Genomic DNA, 14051 nt, shown 5'->3' with positions numbered 1-14051 from the left:
ATCTATTGGCTATGATCAGCTAAGGGCTGGGTCATCAGAAGGATATAGTCAAACTGAGGTTGGGTCATCTGGTGGTCATGGTCAGTTTGGGACAGCATCATTTGGACAGTATGGTCAGTCTGTACCTGAATCATCTGGTGGTTTGGGTCAACCTGGAACAGGGTCAATGAGTAGTCCAACAGGGGATGGGTCATCTAGTGGTTATGATCTATCTGAGGCAGGGGCAATAAATAGTCTGTCTGGGGCTGGGTTATCTGGTCGTTACAGTCAAACTATAAGAGAGTTAAGGAATGATCATCTTGGATCAGGGAAAATTGGTCATTTTGGTCAGGCTGGGGTGGGGTTAATGAGTGGTCAGAGTGAGGATAGGTCATTTAACAGGTACAATCAAATTAGGACAGAGTCATCTGGAGAGAATAGTCAATCTGGGGAAAGGTCAATGAATGGTCATCTTGGGCACGGAACATCTGCTGGCGACAGTCAGTTTGAGGCAAGATCACATGGAGGATATGGCCAACCTGGGTATGGGTCATTTAGTCATTTTAGTCAGTCTGAGACTAGATCGATGAATGGACTGGATCAGCCTAGAGTCGGGTCATCTGGTGTGGGTCAGTCTGGGGCTTGGTCAATGAATGGTCAGCTCAAGGCTGGACCATCTGATGGTTATATTCAATCTGGGCCCAGGTCACCGGGAGGAAATGTTCAGCTTGGAGAAAGGATATCTGATCGTTATACTCATTCTGGTGCTGCATCATCTCTAGATTCTGGTCAGTTTGGGGCTGGAGTATCTTTCGGCTATGGTCGGTTTGGAGTTAAGTCACCTAGTGGTCATGGTCAGCCTGGAGCTGGGCCATCTGGAGGTTACAATCAATTTGGGGCTGGAGTATCTTTTGGCTATGGCTATTTTGGAGCTAAGACACATAATGATTATGGTAAGTCTGAGGCTGGGTCATCCTTAGGTTATGATCAGTTTGGATATGGCATCCCTGGCCCCTCTGGTCCCACTATAGAGGTGCAATCTGGAAACACTGGCCACATGGGAACTCCAGTGAATGGCAGGGCTCCCCAACACAGGAGTCCAACCAATGGCAGTGGGCAGCCTCCCCTGGTTCATCACAGTCAAGGAAAAGGTACTGAAATGGAAACTGGAAACCCTCTTGGCCAAACAAATGTCAACAAAGATCTCCTGGCTCAGGAAGGGCTGCTGGGAGTCATCATTCTCAACAGTCAGAATCTGGTGGGGGAGAGGGAAATGCTACTTAAGATCCTCCTGGGCAGCAGGACCTTACCTGCCGGCAAAGATCACCTCCTGGAGGCAGCTGGGTCCTTGGCTCTGGAAGGCCTGCTCTGCAAGGGTTCTCTTGGGGGCCTCTGTGGCCATGGGAGTCTTGCTGGCATCAACGATGTTCTGAAGAGCACGATTCCTTTGGGGAAACTCAACAGCTGGTGAGTTTGAGTCCTTTAGCAATAAAATAATTCTCCAAAACATTACTTAGTGAAGGTTGCGGGTGTCTGAAAGATACCACCCTGCACTATAAGCATCAGAGTTTCAGTCACCTGCTTGGAAAGTAGATATTGAGAAGGCAGCATCAGACACTGCTTCCTCGTCCAAACTGTCAACCCACCACCCAACACTCTGCCATATGACTTCATCTCTTGGATTTATGTAGGCTTGTCCATGCCCCAACTGAATTACAAATGGCTCTGGAAAAGGTTACAGAGGAAGCCTTTCCCAGCTGATATCTTAGGTATCACTTAATACTCCCAGAGTTTAAAAGAGCATCTTTGTATATAAGCTAAAACCATAGTTCTCAGGGATGCTTTGAATCTGAGGTCTTCATTTTCCTTTAGCATGTCAATGAAGTGAGAAATATCTCAGTTGATGACTAATGCTTTCCTTGGAGGGGTAGGATTCAGAATGGAAACCCAGGTTAAGAAAGGGAGGACCCAGGATGGAGGAAAGGCCACGTTGCAGTTTGGGTGTTGAGTTGAGAAGACTGGGAATTCCTGTTGGCTCACTTTCCCTCCTGCTTCCCATTCTGCAGGCTCACAATCACTGACTTTGACATCGTCCAGGTATCATGGAAGGTCCATCCTTTCTCTGACCTCCAACTGCAGCTTCAGACGAGACTGACTATCACTTTCCCAAGGTTAAGTAACCATTCCTAGCTAGAGAAGGAGGCATAGAAGGGAATCCCTGGATTAGGGGCATTTTTTTTTTAAACATTTTATTTATTTATTTGACAGACAGAGAACACAAGTAGGCAGAGAGGCAGGCAGAGAGAGAGAGAGAGAGAGAGAGAGAGAGAGAGAGAGAGAAAAGTAGGCTCTGCACTGAGCAGAGAGCCCGATGCGGGGCTCGATCCCAGGACCCCAGGATCATGACCTGAGCCAAAGGCAGAGGCTTTAACCCACTGAGCCACCAGGCGAAGGGGCAATTTTTAAACAACTGGGAAAATGTGCTTTGGCTACTTAAATTACCCACGTGAGGCTCTTGACAGGATCCTTCTAAACATACAAGCTACTTAGGGATGGTTGTTAAGAGGAAGATAGGTGTGAGAGTAAATCTATTCTTTTTCTGCCATTTTTGCTTGGTTTGTTGTAATAAACGTGGAGAAAAAAATGAAGTATAAACCTAAATTCACAGCCCAAAGACAATGGCCATTAACATTTCAGTTTGCTCCTTTTCCGACTTCGTTCAGCACCATTTTGAATGGCAATAAATATCCCATCGTATAGATGTTAGACACTTAAGGTGTTCCCAATTTTTGTTCTTTTTTAAAAAAAGATTTATTTATTTATTTATTTATTTATTTATTTATTTATTTCAGAGAAAGAGAAGAAGAGAGTGAGTTAGGGGTAGAGGGAGGGAGAACATTCCAAGCAGACTCCCTGATGAGTACAGAGTCCAACATGGGGTTCAATCTCATGACCCCAAGATCACGACCTGAGCCAAAAATCAAGAGTCAGATGTCTAACTGATTGAGCCACCCAGACACCACCCCCCAATTTTCATTCTGATATATAATTCTGTGACTACTATCTTGCCTTATAAATCTTTGATCATTGGGCACCTGGGTGGCTCAGTTGGTTAAACATCTGCCTTCGACTCAGGTCCTGATCTTGGAGTCCTGAGACCAAGTCCCACACTGGGCTCCCTGCTCAGCAGAAAGTCTGCTTCTCCCACTCCCTCTGCCCTTCCCCCTGCTCGTGCTCACTCTCTCTTTCTCTTACTTGCTCACTCTCTGTCTCTCAAATAAAATCTTTAAAAATAAATAAATCAATTGATCTTTTTTCGGATCTCTGATTATTTACTTAGAAATTCTCGTAAGCGTTAATTTATAGCTTTTGGTGAGTACTGCCAAATTGTCCTCCAAAGAGATGACTGTGGTGATAAGACATAACTAACATTATTGAGTGCTTAATGTATTCCAGGCACCATTCTGAGGTTTATGAATTACATTTATATAATATATGAATTATTTATGAAATATATGTAAAATATATTATTCACCATAACCTTAGGAGGAAAGTACTGCTATTAGGCCCATTTTACAGAACAGGAAACAAAAGCAAGCATTTCTTTAACTGACTTTCAAATTTATATTCAAAAACAAATTAAGTTAAAAATATATACTGAAGAGCAGACATGATTATTTATTTTTACTTTATTTGAGAATGAGAGAGAGAACGAGCAGGGGAAGGGGAGAGGGGGAGGAAGAAGTCAACCCCTCAGTGAGAAGGAAGCCGGATGTGGGACTTGATCCCAGGACCCTGGGATCATGACCTGAGCCAAAAGCAAACATTTAACTGATTGAGCCACCTGGGTGCCCAAGAGCAGATATCATTTAAAAATATAAATGTGTGTAGGTCACCTTTCAAGCCCACAAATGCCAGTGGTTATTTCCAAGCTTGAGGGACATCTTTAGAACAGCCCCAAACATTTGCTCTGGAAGGGGAGGGTTTCCTGCATCGCCTGGAGGAAACAAGCCCAGTGACTTGCCCCTAAGACAGTCCTAGGACCCAGAGAGTGTCTTGACTATGACGTCCCAGGCCACCCCCAATTCAGGCCCCATCTGCAGCTTCCCCAGCAACTCAGCTCACACTGCCCTCTGCTGGGTGTCCAGGCTGCTCAGCTTCCTAAGCGGCTCCACACTGGATGTGACCATCAAGGCTCCCTTAGCACTGTCCCAGACCACATCCGGCCAAGTCTCACTCGCTCTACAGAACTGCCAGCCCGTCTTCACCGGGATCCACACGCGAACACGGTAGGTGCCGGGAGAGCTGAGTGCTGTGCGGGAGTAGTGGGGGGCGATGCTGTGCATAGTGGCAACTACCAGGCTCCCTGGGGACCACAGCCAGGGTGCAGCAAGCCACACCACCAGAGCATCTCTCCTCTCATGTCACCCACCAGGGAACCTAGATTTCTAAACAAGAGAGGTTCGCCTCTCACTGGAAGCACATGTCTTCCCTGAAAGTGGCCCTGAGTGTTGCATGGTCCCTTGTCTGCGCAGGATCCTGGACAGAGAGATCCTGGGCAGGATCTCTGTCATATCACTTCTCACATTATATTGTAACTGAGTGCATATCCCTACAGGAGCTGTGTGAGAGCAGAAGCTGCCTTATATTTATTATTCATTTGTTCATTTATTTACTCAACAAATATTCAGCCAGTCACTGCAGTGTTGTTCCTGGAGATACACTGGAGCAAAAGACAGAGAAGAATGAGTAGATGGTTGGCTGGGCAGACGGATGGATGAGTGAGAGGATGGGTGGCTGGAAGGATGCATGGATGGATGGACGGACGGATGGACGGACGGATGGATGAGGTATATGGATACAGGATGGAGGGGTATATGGATGGAGGGATGGACTGAAGGGTAAAAAATAAACTGATGACTCAAAAACACTTTTGTGGTCTTCTCCTAAAAACCTAAGCTAGGTTCACTAGATGAGGTCTAAAAATGCATGCTCACTTAGTTTAAGAGCAATGGGCTAAGAGTTAATCAGATTCTGTACCACTATATTTCAGACAGACCAGTCCCTAAAAAGGTGTCTGTCCAGAGGCTGGGCTGGGAGCTCAATCACCCCCAATGGATGATCTCTAGGGTCATTACTTCATGGTTGAGAAAGACACTGTAAATCACAGATGGGCACTATAACTCGGGGTTTAAAAAGACAGTCAGCCTAGCCTGAGAACCCAACCACCTGCTGTCTGTGATCCTTTCTAGCTCCCGGACTCTGAATTCAATGCCTTAGAATAAAGATCATAAACTTATATGCCCATTAGGGGTAGGAAATTAGCAGAAATGAGTAAGTGGGCTCCAGTTAAGAGAAATACAACATGCAAGTTCAATTTCAATTTTATGGCCACTATAGAGAATAGTGGGCTGTGCAAACCAAACATTATATGCCTCATCTGAAGAGGGCAGTCCCTCTTTGGCTCTAGCTCACTGGCCGTCTGGGAAGATGGACCCAGTTGGGTGTGATTTCTGTATCTTAAGTAGAAACTGGACATATGGATTTTTATGTAAAGTTACTTAATTTTTAAATTCTGAAAACTCACTCTAAAATTTTAAAAAAGACTGTCCTTGCAAAAGGAAACACGCCCATGGGCCTCTTTTGGCCTGCGACCTACCACTTAGCAACCATTATTTTAGAAGCTTGTTTCTAAGAAGAAATGCCTTCTATGCACCTTTAATCAAGTCACAAAGAGGGTAAAAGCTATCACCTGTTTAAGAGGCACTAGAGGCCCTATTGATGACAGGTTATCCTCCAGCCCATATGTTTCTTTCACTTATCGACTCTTCACCACAACTCTATTTTATATATTACACATGAGAGGCACAGAGATGTTATGTAAACTGAACAAGGTCACACAGCCAGGAAGTAGTGCCCTGGGAGGCAAAGAATCTGTGTTTTTAACTATTATGGTCATTTGAGTTAGCAGATGCCAAAGGGCTTAGACTCGCCTCTGGAGGGGAAAAAACATTTTGTTAACTATTAGCTGTAATTGCTGTTCTTTTCAATGTCCCCGTTGGCCTTCCCAGCCTGCTCTCATCAGTGACGAAAGTCATGCTGAAGCGGGCCCTGCGGAACTCCTTACCCAACATGGTGAGTTTGACAGGGTGGACCCGGCAGACCCTGGAGATCAGCTGAGGGTACAGAGGAACAGCCAAGGTAGAGAGAGGTGGCCCGTGCAGGAAGTTTGATCCCTGGACCCTCCCGCCTTGCAGAACTTTGCTGCCCTGTCCTTTGTCTAGGTCCCCAGTGCTGGGGGAAGGGGAGAGAAAAAGACACTTATGGAAGAACTATGTGTGCCAAGTGGGTTTCACCTGTGGAAGAGGGAGATCGGTGTTGTGTTTACAAAAGACTGACAAAATCACTCCACTCTCTATGTGGCCAGTCAGAGGCTGGGCTGGGCCAGGCTGGGAGGGTGGCCCAAGTCCCCTGTCACAGAGGCCTCTGCTCATCTGCATTTCAGCTGTGCCCAGTGGTCCGATTCTGGTTCTATGTCATCAATCAACAGTTGAACGTCCTGAAAAGTAAGTGTTACGGGCCTGAGCATCACTCTCTTGCTGAGACATTGCAGGAGCGGCCCCGCCCACTCCTGTCTTCTCCCCTTCAGGGCTTCCAGAGAGACTTTTCTGCATCGCACCTCTGATCAGAATCTTCGGTAGCTTCCCATTACCAGGATAATCAAATGCAAAGCCCCTAAAGCTGGCAGTCAAGGTCTTTCCTGCAACTGCTCTAGCCTCATTCTCCTCTGTGCCCCTCCTGCGGCCCCTCCCCAAAGCCTTTCCAGATGTCTCCAGGTAGAATGACTCTGGCTCAGGACTGCCATGATATTTGCACACCTACCCATCAGGCTTATCATACGGTGTAGTAATTGTTGGGTTTCCTGCACTAGAATGGAAGCTCCTTGAGGGGGAGGAGCTCTCTTGTAGTCTTTCTTGTATTTGTCTCATAGCTGGGCAGAGTAGGCTCTCCACATATACTCTGTCAGAAAATGAACTAGAGACGAAAGGGAGGGAGAATGGATGAATGGAACGAAGGACGGAAGTATGAATGAATGGTAAAATAGAAAAGTGAAAATATGCATGGAGGAATGGGTGGAGAGAAGAATGAAGGAGTGGATAATTACCAGGAGGTACAGACAGAATAGGATGAAAAAAGAATGCAAGGAAGAGGGAGAATGGAGGAAAGGGAATTTAGGTGCAGGAAGGAACAGAGGGAAGACAGAAAAATGAGACGGATCTAGGAGAAGCAGGAAAGATGAAGGAGGATGGATGGATGAAAAGGAAAGGGCAGAAGAATGGATAAAATAATGAAAGTAGAGAAGGAAGTAATAGATGGTTGAATAAAAGGATGAGCGCATGAAAGGGAACGCGCATGGATGGATGAGTGACAGGATGGATGGAAAGAAAGGAGGGTCTGTTACTAGGTTGTGTGGAAGACGGATGATGGATGGATGTGTGGAGAGATAGGGGGATTCATTGAGAGAGTGATGGAAGAAAAAAGGAAACAACAGAGATGGATGAAAGGAAGGGAAGGGGAGAAAGGGAGGGAACGCCAGGTGGTCGGGTGGGTGGATAGATGGGAAGACAGTAGAAGGATGGTGGTGAGGCAGGCAAGAAGGAGATGGGTCGGTGGATGGATGGACAGACGGAGGGATGGATGGATGGGTGGATGGATGGACGGACAGATGGATGGATGGACGGACAGAGGGATGGATGGACGGACAGATGGATGGACAGATTACTACGTTCCAAGCTGAGAATGTTCTCTTATGCCAGAAGACTGTAGGGCCCTGGGGCTACAATGTATTTTCCAGAAGTTTGGGAATTATCCCCCGCTTGTGGGTAAGTCTGTGTATGGCAGGGACAAAGGAAGGAGTTTTATGAGTCTGTATTTCAGTCAACTTGACTCTCAGATCTCCTCTTGTCCTCCCTGCCACTGTCACCTCTGTCCCTCCCTCTCCTTCAGATGTCCACTCACTCGGGTTATTTAGGAGCCTTTACTCTGCTTTCACCCAAGTACCCACATCGTCGGAGCCTCATTACCGCCTGGACTTTCAGGTATGAGCAGCAGGTTCTCTCCTCAGGAGTCTTCTGAGATTAGCCATACCTTCGCAACAGAGACTAGCTCGGTTAGTGGCCTCCTCACTCACGGGGTCCCTTTGGTCAGGCAAATGTGCCACAGCTGCCCTGTTAAGAGAAGTGTACGTGTCATGGTTTTGGAGGCAGGCAGGCTTGGCTGCTGCTTGACTGTGTGACCTTGGACAGGTCCCCTTGCCTCCCCATGCCTCAACTTTCTCATCTCTCAGACCCCTATGAAGTGATTATTGATCATCAGTTCCAAGACACACATTTCCCCCACACTGTAACACTGTAACATCTGAAACTGGTATGTGTCTTATATTCAATGCTATGTCATAGTGTAGTTGGCAATTAAAAAAAATTCTCAGTGGCACATTAAATAATGTGTATCTTAGTCAATGGTATTTTGACATGAGTGAAATACAGTAAAATGATTAGATAAGAAGATGTCTGGTTACTTGTCCAGCAAAGAGTAGGGACTCAAAACTTAGTGGTTTATTCCCCTTTTCCCTTGACTTAAATAATATAAAAAAAAACAGTCAAGTTGGTTATTTGACATCACAATATGTGGGGTTCCATGCTGGAGGAGAGGTCCATGTTAGACTACGTTGGAGGAGAGGTCCATGCTGGAGGAGTGGTCCATGGTGGCCTCTCTTGCATGAACATCATCCTACCAGCGCCTCAATTCATGGGAAGTTCTGATTATGAAAAGGGTGTTTTGTTCCACAAAGTAGGACCTTCAGGGATTTTGGAACCAACAGCCCGCATGCCTTCTGGCACTCAGCCATCCAGAGTCAGAGACGGGGGTTCCAGATTTTAGGAACAGCTCTGCCACCAGCTCACTGTAAGACCTGGGCAAAGCTGTTCACATCTCCAAGTCTCCTCTTCCCCGTCTATAACCCCCATGTTTGCAAGTTTATTGTGAAGATCAAATAAGAGGCTCGGGCCCTGGAACACAGATGATGCTCAGTTAATGGAGGCTTTCTGATTTTCCCCAGGACAAACACTTCCCGGCCTCTTTCATTAACTGGCTGATTGAAAGTAAGTTTTTCTTCTTATATCCATCCCCGTTGTCCCCCAACCTCAATGCCGTCTTCAAGGTTGAGCAATCCTTTCTCAAGGTTCTGAAAACCAGTGTAAAGTCCTGCGGCCGTGGACAGCCCACCTGACACACAATCTATATTTTGATCCATAGTGAGCACTGAAGCTGGGTTTTTGGGTAGCAACGTCACAGTGACCAGTGTTACGATGGGGCTCCTGAGCTAGCCCTCTCCATAGTGATTAGTGTGACACTGGAATTCTAGAGTCTCCTATTCCATTGTGATTCTTTTTTTTTTTTTTCAAAGATTTTATTTATTTATTTGTCAGAGAAAGAGAGAGAGAGCGAGCACGGGCAGACAGAATGGCAGGCAGAGGCAGAGGAAGAAGCAGGCTCCCCACCAAGCAAGGAGCCCCAAGTGGGACTCGATCCCAGGATGCTGGGATCATGACCTGAGCCGAAGGCAGCCGCTTAACCAACTGAGCCACCCAGACGTCCCACCTTTGTGATTCTTGTTGTAGATTTTTCTGAAGTAGCCCATTCCATAGTGATCAGTGTCAGACCCGAGTTCTAGGCATAGCCCACTCCATCGTCACCAGCATTAAGGTGGAACTCCTGAACTAACCTAGTCCACAGTGAAGAGTTTGGACAAGAGATTCACTCACTCTAGAATAATTAACCATTCAATAAAATTGCTGAAATTTTCTACTCTTGATGATCAGTTTTGTAAGATTCTTGGGATATCCTACCCAAAAGCGAAGACTATTGTAATGGTGTCCCTAAAATACTTCACTGTTGTGGTCTGTTACTGGGATATCTCATTCCATAGTGAAGGTATTACCGTTGGGTTTCTGGGCTAGCTCCTTCTCTTGGTGCTGAAGTGAAGCTGTTCTTAGTATTACGGTTAAGCTTCCAGGCCATCCCATGTCATGGTGAAGAGAATTGTAGTGAGATTCCTGGGACATTCCACAACTCTAGTGTGAGAAGCTTCCCAATAAAGCCAACTGATGACTGAGTCTTGGTAGAATTCTTCTTCCTTTCTTTATTTTTTAAAAAAGATTTTATTTATTTATTTGACAGACAGAGACCACAAGTAGGCAGAGAGGCAGGCAGAGAGAGAAGAGGAAGCAGACTCCCCGCTGAGCAGAGAGCCCGATTCAGAACTCAATCCCAGGACCCTGAGATCATGACCTGAGCTGAAGGCAGAGGCTTAATCCTCTGAGCCACCCAGGCACCCCCATTCTTCTTCTTTTTTTAAAATCATGTCACTATGTTCCCAGTCTATTTCCCAAATCCCCTAAACTCTATGTGTGCGGGGGAGGGAGCTCTGGACAAAGGAGAACTGTCCTGGCCAGACTTCAGAACTATCATCACAGCTTGCCTCAGGCCACCTCTGCCCCCTCTAGGTCTCTCAGGGGAGGAGACGAGACACCCCTCCCTCAAGCAGGAGGAACGGCCTAGAGTCTCCCCAGGGGAGCCAGGGATGGCCTGACTCATCGGAGAGCCCTCTAGCTGCTTCCCTGGCAGTTCTCCATGAATGTGGTAAAAGCCAGGGAAGATGGCCAGAAAAAGCTGTGGCCCGGGCACTCTGACCCCGGAGTCTGAGGCACAATGCCACTCCCAGCTTTCCAGTAGACCTCTACCAGTTGCATCCTCTCTCTGGGCCTCTCCTGTCCCACCTGTAAAATATGCACCATCTCTAAAGGCCTTTCCATCAACAATGAGTGTTGGGGACACGGGAGAGGACAAGACCAGAGGCCAGAGGCGTCTCTGGAAAATCCGTAGCCACTATCGGCCTGTCTCACGGTGGTCTTTCTTTGTTGCCAGTTGCAGAGACCCAGTGGTCACCCTATCTGTAGGATCAGCGTGGCACCCCTGCCGGGAGTATGGTAAGGAGGTTTAAACCCTGGAGGGTCCCTGTGGAACTCTCTGACCCCCATCTTGAGGGACTGTCATTTTCATTCACTGCAGACAGTCCCTTTGTTAGAGCTTGGCTTCGGATATGCTCAGGGCTGGTAAGATGTCATACATCTCCAGAAAGGTGTTTCAGCCTGGGGCCGCTTAAGGCAGAAGAGCCTCTAAGACCTGAACCAAAGGAATGGGGTGGTAATGGGGGAAGGCCAGGCAGTGAGCATCGTGCCCCCATCCGGGGGTACGTGTGCTGCATGGCGGAGGGTTTGAGCATTCCCGCTGGCCACAGGAGCTGAGGCCATGTTCTGCATTCCAGGGCTCAGAGGCAATGGCGCTACCCCAGTGAGGTTGCCTGGGACCCTCTGACCTGCACCCTCAGCTCCTGCTTGTCTGTCCTCTGCCTTCCCGTCCCATAGAAGAAATCTGCTCTAAAGCTGCTTTTTCAGTGTTTAAGATACACTTCAGGATCTGCCTGGGAAAAAAAATACAACTGAGGAATAAGATACACATTTAAAATCCCAGGACAGAATCCAGTCAGCAGAGGCCCTGGAAATCCCAGGATCTTCCCGATGGGTGGGTGGCAATGAGCTGGGAACCCTTTGCGTGCAGGAGCCTCTCTCGGGACATGGTTGCATATTTCAGGGAGGGGGTGGTCCCTGTCGCAGGTCTTTGGTGCAACAGTGAAGAGCACAGGCTTTGGAGTCAGGTGGACTCGAGTTCAAATCCTGTCCTCCCACTAACTCTCTGAACCTCCGCTTCCTCTTCTGCAAAATGGGAGTGAGAATAGCCCCTAGCTTAGAGAGTAATCCTGAGAAATGCATGAAGAAAGCTTACGTGCAGAGCCTGCACCGCGAACTGCCTCCTCCAGGGAACAGTGTACAAATGAGGAGGCAGAGGGAGCAACTGGGCAAAGATCTGGATAGGAACTTCAAGGATGTGAGAACCCATAGTCAGACCCTCCGCGTCATCCCTGCTCCCTACGGACGAGTCCCTACAATGACAGGGGTGGAAAATGCGCGAATTTCAGCCGCCCTCTCTGCTCATCCCTCCGGGCATTCCTCTGCGCCCTGCAGAAAGAGTGACCAGAGCAGACAGGCAGGACCTCTGCGCGAAGGTGTGCAGTTCCCAGACTATACCACGAGGTGGAGCTATGCCCCTGCTAATCCGTGTTTCCTATACCCAGACTGAAGCCACTTGGGTAAAGCCGCCTTTTTAATGTCAGGCACTGTGCTGGGCACTTGGCTTTCATGATCTTGCTTGATTTTCTTTCCTTTTTTTAAGATTTTATTTACTTGTTTGTCAGAAACAGAGAGAAAGAGAGCACAAGCAGGGGGAGCTGCTGGCAGAGGGAGAGGGCGAAGCAGGTTTCCCACTAAGTAGTGAGCTGGATACGGGACTCGGTCCCAGGACCCTGGGATCATGACCTGAGCTGAAGGCATCCAGAAGCCCCATTCCTGCTTCATTTTCAAAGCCATCTCTTAAGGTCAATATTATCAGCTTCATTTCAGAGAAGTGATATGACTAAATATGGAGGCTAGGAGTCAGAATTCATGGGCTCAAATCCCAGTTCTTCAGCCTACTAGGATAGTTAACCTGCCTGTGCTTTGGTCTCCCCATTTGAGAAATGGGGCTAATATTAGCAGTAACATTATGGTAGTTAATAGACTTTAACTACTTGTTTGGTTTTTTGGTAGGCTCCACACCCAGTGTGGAACCCAGTGTAGGGCTTGAACTCATGACCCTGAGATCAAAACCTGAGCTGAGATCAAGAGTCAGATGCTTAACCCACTGAGCCACTGAGGTGCCCCTTGAGCTGCTTGTTTTTGTTCTGTGTCTGGCCCTGTGCTGTTCATGTGGTCCTCACAGCCACCTTAGGAGGTGGCTGTTAATATCTCTGGTTTGCAGATAAGGAAACTGAGGCTCAGAGAGGCTAGCTGCCTGTCCCATTTTCACATAGACGGAGTGAAATTCCAACTCAGGTCTCCTGGCAGAGAGCAGTAGGAGGTGCCGGTGACTAAAGGCTCAGGGAAGAGACACCCCAGGTTCTTGTCCTGGCCCACAACTGTCCATTATGTCCCCCACGCTGCTCTGGCCTCAGTTTTCCCACTGGTACTACAAGAAACAGGAGAATGTAGGAAGCCAAGCCCTTTTGCAGTGCCCTGGCTCTGTGACTCACAGTATGGCAGCCAAGAGACCCCATCCTGGAGGTGCCACAGCTGGGGCAGAGGGAACGCACGGTGAGGGAAGGAGCCCAAGTCCACCCTGCACAAAGACACCCCTGAGCTCCAGCCTCTCTATCCTTCCTCATGTCCCATGAACCCATGGCCTGAGGACACCCAGCGGTGGCTCACAAGGCCATTCTGGCCCAGTGACACACATAACAGCCTCCATTCCCCCAACCTCCTTTTCCAGCACCACCTTTGTGAACAACACGAGAGGTCCTGTGGGCCTGGAGCAGAACTGCGTGGAACCAGATGGGGAGACAACGAAGGGAGACGGAGGGAAGCAGAGTGGCCTTTGGTGTTCTCCCCAAAGTCTCTGCGGTGCCCCCCACACCTGGTGTCCTTGTCCGGCGATGAACAGCCCTGGGAGGTGGCCCGTTGCCAAAGAATCTGGAGTGGGAGGGCTGTTGGTTCTTTCAGACAACAAACACAGTCAGGTCACGTTTGATGTGAATCTGATTTATGCAAATATGGAACAATGTCCTGAGAAACATTAATGAAGTTTCACTTTGCGACCAGAAAGTTAATTTTTTTTCATTGTTAAGAGCGTACAACTAAACACACTTCAGTCTCTCCCTCCTTAGGAAGAGTCAAGGTCCTTTCCTTTGGCACCACATTCCCTCCAGTTCCCTACCTCCGTCTCTCTTCCCCTTCTCAGCCAAGGTCCCCGGAGCTGAGCTTCTCAATCTTGAACTCGCACAAGAACCACCTGGGGCTCTGTTGGAATGCAGGTCCTGGTGTGGTTAGAGTGGGCAGAGACATGAGGTTCTGCCTTCCCAA

The 14051-nt window shown here is 47.9% G+C and overlaps 1 long non-coding RNA gene across 1 annotated transcript; it reads left to right on the top strand.

Annotated features, from left to right (window-relative positions):
• The first annotated feature begins 8726 nt into the window (after positions 1-8726).
• Positions 8727-13787, top strand: LOC116596550. Its single transcript, XR_004288171.1, has 4 exons — positions 8727-8943; positions 9098-9140; positions 10966-11027; positions 13462-13787. It is a non-coding gene; the product is annotated as an uncharacterized LOC116596550 (long non-coding RNA).
• The last annotated feature ends 264 nt before the right edge of the window (positions 13788-14051 follow it).

This window comes from Mustela erminea, chromosome 7 (genome assembly GCF_009829155.1).
Source record: "Mustela erminea isolate mMusErm1 chromosome 7, mMusErm1.Pri, whole genome shotgun sequence".
Classification (NCBI taxonomy): Eukaryota; Metazoa; Chordata; class Mammalia; order Carnivora; family Mustelidae; genus Mustela; species Mustela erminea.
The sequence above is the reverse complement of the archived record's forward strand: the minus strand, read 5'-3'. Positions and strand labels throughout refer to the sequence as shown.